This window comes from Nycticebus coucang, chromosome 3, assembly GCF_027406575.1.
Source record: "Nycticebus coucang isolate mNycCou1 chromosome 3, mNycCou1.pri, whole genome shotgun sequence".
Taxonomy (NCBI): Eukaryota; Metazoa; Chordata; class Mammalia; order Primates; family Lorisidae; genus Nycticebus; species Nycticebus coucang.
Window position 1 is genome coordinate 77,004,769 of NC_069782.1, and position 6,680 is coordinate 77,011,448.

Here is a 6,680-nt window from a genome sequence, read left to right on the forward strand (position 1 = left end):
AGTTTCAGAACCCCAGCATGACTCAACTCAAATAAAGCATCTCCCAGACACATTATAATTAACTTCGCCAAAGTTAATATGAAGGAGAAAATTCTGCAAGCAGCCAGACATAAGAAAACAAACCTACAAGAATATTAGAATGACTGCATATCTCTCTGCTGAAAACTTTCAAGCTAGAAGAGGGTGATCATCTACCTTTAACCTCCAAAAACAAAATAACTTTCAACCCAGGATCCTGTATCCAGCTAAACTGGGTTTTATTTATGATGGAGAAATTAAATACTTTAATGACATTCACATGTTGAAAAAATTTGCCATAACTAAACCAGTATTCCAGAATATCTCATACCTATCCTCCAAATGACCCAGCACAATCTTCTACCACCAAAGTAAACTCATTTAGAAACTTTTGATCAAATTCCGACTTCCACAGTGGCGAAAGGATTAAAAATGTCCACTGGACTTTTGAAAAACTCAATATCCAAAATACTACCAGGCTTATCAATATCTCAATTAATGTGAATGGCTTAAATTGTTCTCTAAAGAGACACAGGTTGGCTGACTGGATACAAAAACTCAGGCCATCCCAGAAAACAAGGGGTTAGACATTGCATTTCATAAAACTAACTGAAGTTCTGTCTACTGATGCAGCACAAGAGACAAAAAAAACAAAAAACAAAGAAACCCCTCAGGCCAGATATCTGCTGCATACAAGAATCTCATCTTACCTTAAAAGATAAATATAGATTCAGGGTGAAGGGATAGTCATCTATATTTCCATTTCAGGCAAATGGAAATCAGAAAAAAGCAGGTGTTGCAATTTTATTTGCAGAATACAATAGGCTGTAAACCAACAAAAGTAAGGAAAGATAAGGATGGTCACTTCATATTTGTTAAGGGTAACACTTAACATGATGAGATTTCAATTATTAACATTTATGCACCCAACCAGAATGTGCCTCAATTTATAAAAGAGACTCTAACAGACATGAGCAACTTGATTTCTTCCAGTACCATGATAGTCAGAGATTTTAACTGCCCCTTGGCAGTGTTGGATAGATCCTCCAATAGGAAACTAAGCAAAGAAATTTTAGACTTAAACTTAACCATTGAACATTTGGATTTAACAGATATCTACAGAACATTCCATCCTAACAAAACTGAATACACATTTTTCTCATCAGCCCATGGAACATCCTCCAAAATTGATCACATCTTAGGTCACAAGTCTAACCTCAGCAAATTGAAAAGAATAGAAATTATTCCTTGCATCTTCTTGGACCATCATGGAATAAAAATTGAACTCAGTAACAACAGGAATCTGCATCCTCATACAAAAATGTGCTGAATGATAGCTGGGCCATAGACAAGATTAACAAGGAAATTACCAAATTTTTGGAACAAAATGATAATGAAGACACAAATTAGCAGAACATCTGGGATACTGCAAAGGCAGTCCTAAGAGGAAAATTTATAGCATTGTAAGCCTTTCTCAAGAGAACAGAAAGAGAGGAAGTTAACAACTTGATGGGACATCTCAAGCAACTGGAAAAGGAAGAACATTCCAATCCAAACCCAGCAGAAGAAAAGAAATAACCAAAATTAGAGCACAATTAAATGAAATTGAAAAAAAAAGGATTATACAACAGAACAATAAATCAAAAAGTTGTTTTTTTGAAACGGTCTATAAAATAGATAAACCTTTGGCTAACCTACCCAGGAATAAAGGAGTAAAATCTCTAATTTCATCAATCAGAAATGGCAAAGATGAAATAACAACAGACTTGTTATTAATAACAATAATCCTTAAGGAATATTATAAGAAACTCTATTCTCAGAAATATGAAAATCTCAAGGAAATGGATCAATACTTGGAAGCATGCCACCTTCCTAGACTTAGCCAGAATGAAGTAGAAATGTTGAACAGGCCTATATCAAGTTCTGAAACAGCATCAACTATATAAAATCTCCCTAAAAAGAAAAGCCTGGGATCAGATAGCTTCACATCAGAATTTTACCAAATCTTTAAAGAGGAACTAGTACCTATATTCCTTAACTTTTTCCAAAATATAGAAAAAGAAGGCATACTACCCAACACATTCCATGAAGCAAACATTACCTTGTTCTGCAAAACAGGAAAAGACCCAACAAGAAAAGAAAATTCTAGACCAATATCCTAAATGAATATTGATGCAAAAATATTCAATAAGATCCTAGCAAATGGAATCCAGCAACACATCAAACAAATTATACATCATGACCAAGTGGGTTTTATCCCAGGGTCTCAGGGCTGGTTCAATATACATAAATCTATAAACAAAATAAAAAACAAAGACCACATGAGTCTCTCAATTGATGCAGAAAAAGCTTTTGATAATATCCAGCATCCTTTCATGATCAGAACACTTAAGAAAATTGGTATAGAAGGGACATTTCTTAAACCGATAGAGTCCATCTACAGCAAACCCACAGCCAATATCATATTAAATGGAGTTAAAATGAAATCATTTCTACTCAGATCAGGAGCAAGGGAAGTTTTCTCATTGTCTCCACTGCTTTTTAACATTGTAATGGAAGTCTTAGCCATCAAAATCAGGCAAAAAAAGGCAATCAAGTGTATCCATATAGGGTCAGAGGAGATCAAACTTTCACTCTTCCCAGACGATATGATTGTATATCTGGAAAACCTCAGGCACTACAATATTCTTAGAAGTGATCAAGGAATATAGCAGCATCTCAGGTTACAAAATCAACTCCCATAAATCTGTAACCTTTATATATACCAACAATAGCCAAGCTGAAAAAACAGTCAAGGACTCTATTCCTTTCATAGTAGTGCCAAAGAAGATGAAATATTTGGGAGTTTACCTAACAAAGGACGTGATAGATCTCTATAAAGAGTACTATAAAACTCTAAGAAAAGAAATAGGTGAAGATGTTAACAAATGAAAAAATATACCATGCTCTTGACTGGGAAGATTCAACATTGTTAAAAATGTCCATACTACCCAAAGCAATATACGATTTTAATGCAGTCCCTATTAAAGCTCTACTATCATACTTTAAAAATTCTCAAAAAAATAAACTTTGTTTTATATGGAATCATAAAAAACCTTGAATAGCCAAGACATTACTCAGAAATAAAAACAAAGCAGGAGGAATCATACTACCAGACCTCAGAGTATACTATAAATCAATAGTGATCAAAACAGCATGGTACTGGCACAAAGACAGAGAAGTAGATGTCTGGAACAGAATAGAGAACCAAGAGATGAACCCAGCTACTTACTGTTATTTGATCTTTGACAAGCCAATTAAAAACATTCAGTGGGGAAATGACTCCCTATTTAACAAATGGTGCTGGGTGAACTGTCTAGCGACCTGTAGAAAACTGAAACTGGACCCACACCTTTCATCACTGAGATAGACTCTCACTGAATTAAAGATTTAAACTTAAGATATGAAGCTGGCTTGGTGCCTGTGGCTCAAGTAGCTAAGGCGCCAGACACATATACCTGATCTGGTGGGTTCGAATCCAGCCTGGGCCCGCCAAAACAACAATGACGGCTGCAACCAAAAAATAGTTGGGCGTTGTGGTAGGCACCTGTAGTCCCAGCTGCTTGGGAGGCAGAGGCAGGAGAATCGCTTGAGTCCAGGATTTTGAGGTTGCTTTGAACTGTGATGCCACAGCACTCTCTCCCAGGCAACAGCTTGAGGCTCTGTCTCAAAACAACAACAATAACAACAACAAAAAAGGTATGAAACTATGAAAATACTAGAAGAAAGTGCGGGGAAAACACTTGAAGAAATTGGCCCAGGATAATATTTTATGAGGAGGACCCCCTGGGCAATTGAAGCAACACCAAAAATACATTACTGAGATCTGATCAAACTAAAAAGCTTCTGCACAGCCAAGAACACAGTAAGCAAAGCAAGCAGACAGCCCTCAGAATGAGAGAAGATATCTGCAGGTTATGTCTCTGACAAAGGTTAAATAACCAGAATCCACAGAGAACTCAAATGTATTAGCAAGAAAAGAACAAGTGATTCCATCTCAGGGTGGGCAAGGGATTTGAAGAGAAACTTCTCTGAAGAAGACAGGCATATAGCCTACAGAAATGCAAATCAAAACAACTTTGAGATATCATCTAACTCCAGTAAGATTAGCCCACATCACAAACTCCCAAAACCATAGATATTGGCGTGGATGTGGCAAAAAGGGAACACTTATGCATTGCTGGTGGGAATGCAAACTAATATGTTCCTTTTGGAAAGATGTTTGGAGAACACTTAGAGACCTAAAAATAGGCTTGCCATTTGATCCTAGAATTCCTCTACTAGGTATATACCCAGAAGACCAAAAATCACTTTATAACAAAGACATTTGCACCAGAATGTTTATTGCTGCCCATTCTTTATTCCTAAGTCCTGGAAAAAACCCAAGTGCCCATCGACTCATGAATAGATTAATAAATTGTGGTATATGTACACCATGGAATATTATGCAGCCTTAAAAATGATGGAGACTTCTTTGCCTTATCATTATTATTATTGCTTAATATTTCAATGCAGCAATTCTCTGATTTCTTTTCTAAATGTATTTATGTTCGTTCATTCTTTATGAAGTTTTTGTTTCTAGTCCTTATCTTAAACAAAATGGAAACCTAATAAACACATGTATATGTAAAAAAAAAAAAGATGGAGACTACCTCTTTCATGTTTACATGGATGGAGCTGGAACATATTCTTAGCAAAGTATCTCAAGAATGGAAGAAAAAGTATCCAATGTACTCAGTCCTACTATGAAACCAATTTATAAACACCTACACTTTCATATGAAAGCTATAACTCAACTATTGTCCAAGAAGAAGGGGAAAGAGAAGATGAAGGGGAGAGGAGGGGAGGATGGGTGGAGGGAGAATAATTGGTGGGACCACACCTACTGTGCATTTTACAAGGGTACAAATTAAATTTCCTAAGTGTAGAATATAAACGTCTTAACACAATGACTAAGAAAATGCACTGAAGGCTATGTTAACTAGTTTGATGGAAGTATTTCAAATTGTATATAAAACCAGCACATTGTACCCCATAATTGCATTAATGTACACAGCTATGATTTAATAAAAAAAATAAAGTGTGTATACCTTTAAAAAATATATGTGTGTGTGTGTGAATGTGTGTGTATTAATAAAATGTGGTAAATGTATACCATGGAGAACTCAGCCATAAAAAAATGTTGAACTAATACCTTTTGCAATAACCTGGATGGAACTGGACACCATTCTTCTAAGTGAAGTATCACAAGAATGGAAAAACAAACACCAATCACCACATATGCTCACTGTTAAACCGGAACTAACTGATTAACACCCCTGTGCACATTTGGTGGTGAAACTCAACTCAACAGAAAGAAAGCAGGTAGGAGGGGCTGTGAGGTGAGGGCTAAATTCACACCTAACGGGTGTGGAGGCACACTTACAACTTTAACTCAAACTGTGCAAATGTGATTCATGTAACCAAAACAACATGTTTTTTTTTTTTTTTTTAATACTTTTAACAACAAAAAAAACTTATAGGCTTGGCACCTGTAGCTCAGCGGCTAGGAAACCAGCCACATACACCTAAGCTGACTGGTTCAAAGCCAGCCCAGGCCTGCCAAACAACAATGACAACCGCAACCAAAAAATAACCAGGCATTGTGGCGGTTGCCTGGAGTCCCAGCTCCTTGGCAGGCTGAGGCAAGAGAATCGCTTAAGCCCAAGAGTTAGAGGTTGCTGTGTGCTGTGATGCCATGGCACTCTACTGAGGGCAACATAGTGAGATCCTGTCTCAAAAAAAAAAAGAAAAGAAAAAAGAAAACCCTTATAAATTGGTATGCTTTTCTCTTCTTCATCTGTTTTGTGTTGATTAAGTTCTCAGGCCCAACTGAAAACCCTAAGAGGGTGGAGGTGACATGTAGCCTCCTTCCAATGACACCGCCTTTTCCCGGGCACTGGACTGAATGGTTTAAACACATTTTCTCCTTCATTCTTCATACCAATCTTTTAAGGTTGGAATCATCATTTTTAGTTAACAAATGAGTAAAATAAGGGCCAAAGATATTAAGAAACTTTCAGGGGCACATAGACATTTGGGGAAGAACATGGATTAGAAGCTTGGTGTCCGTAGCTCAGTGGTTAGGGCACCCAGCCATATACACCGAGGCAGGTGGATTTGAACCCAGCCAGGGCCTGCTAAACAATGGCGACTGTAAGAACAACAACAACAAAATAGCCGGGCGTTATAGTGGACGCCTGTAGTCTCAGCTACTCGGGAGGCTGAGGCAAGAGAATGGCTTAAGTCCAAGAGTTTGAAGTTGCTATGAGCTGTGACACCATAGCACTCTACCGAGGGTGACAAAGTGAGACTGTAAAAAAAAAAAAAAGAACATGGATTAGAACCTTCATGTGTTTTCGTTTTACTTGAAACCTCCCCTGATTCTGGACTCACCCATCTCAGGTGGTGTTTTGGAAAAGACTGTGGGTACAATGGACGAACTTTGTGTCCTCCACAGAAGTCATGCGTTGAAATCCTAACTCCTCATGTGATGGGATTAGGAGGTATGACCTTTCGGATTTATTTAGTCATGAGGGTGGAGACCTTGTGAACAAAATAAAAAGTACTCCAGCGAGCACTCT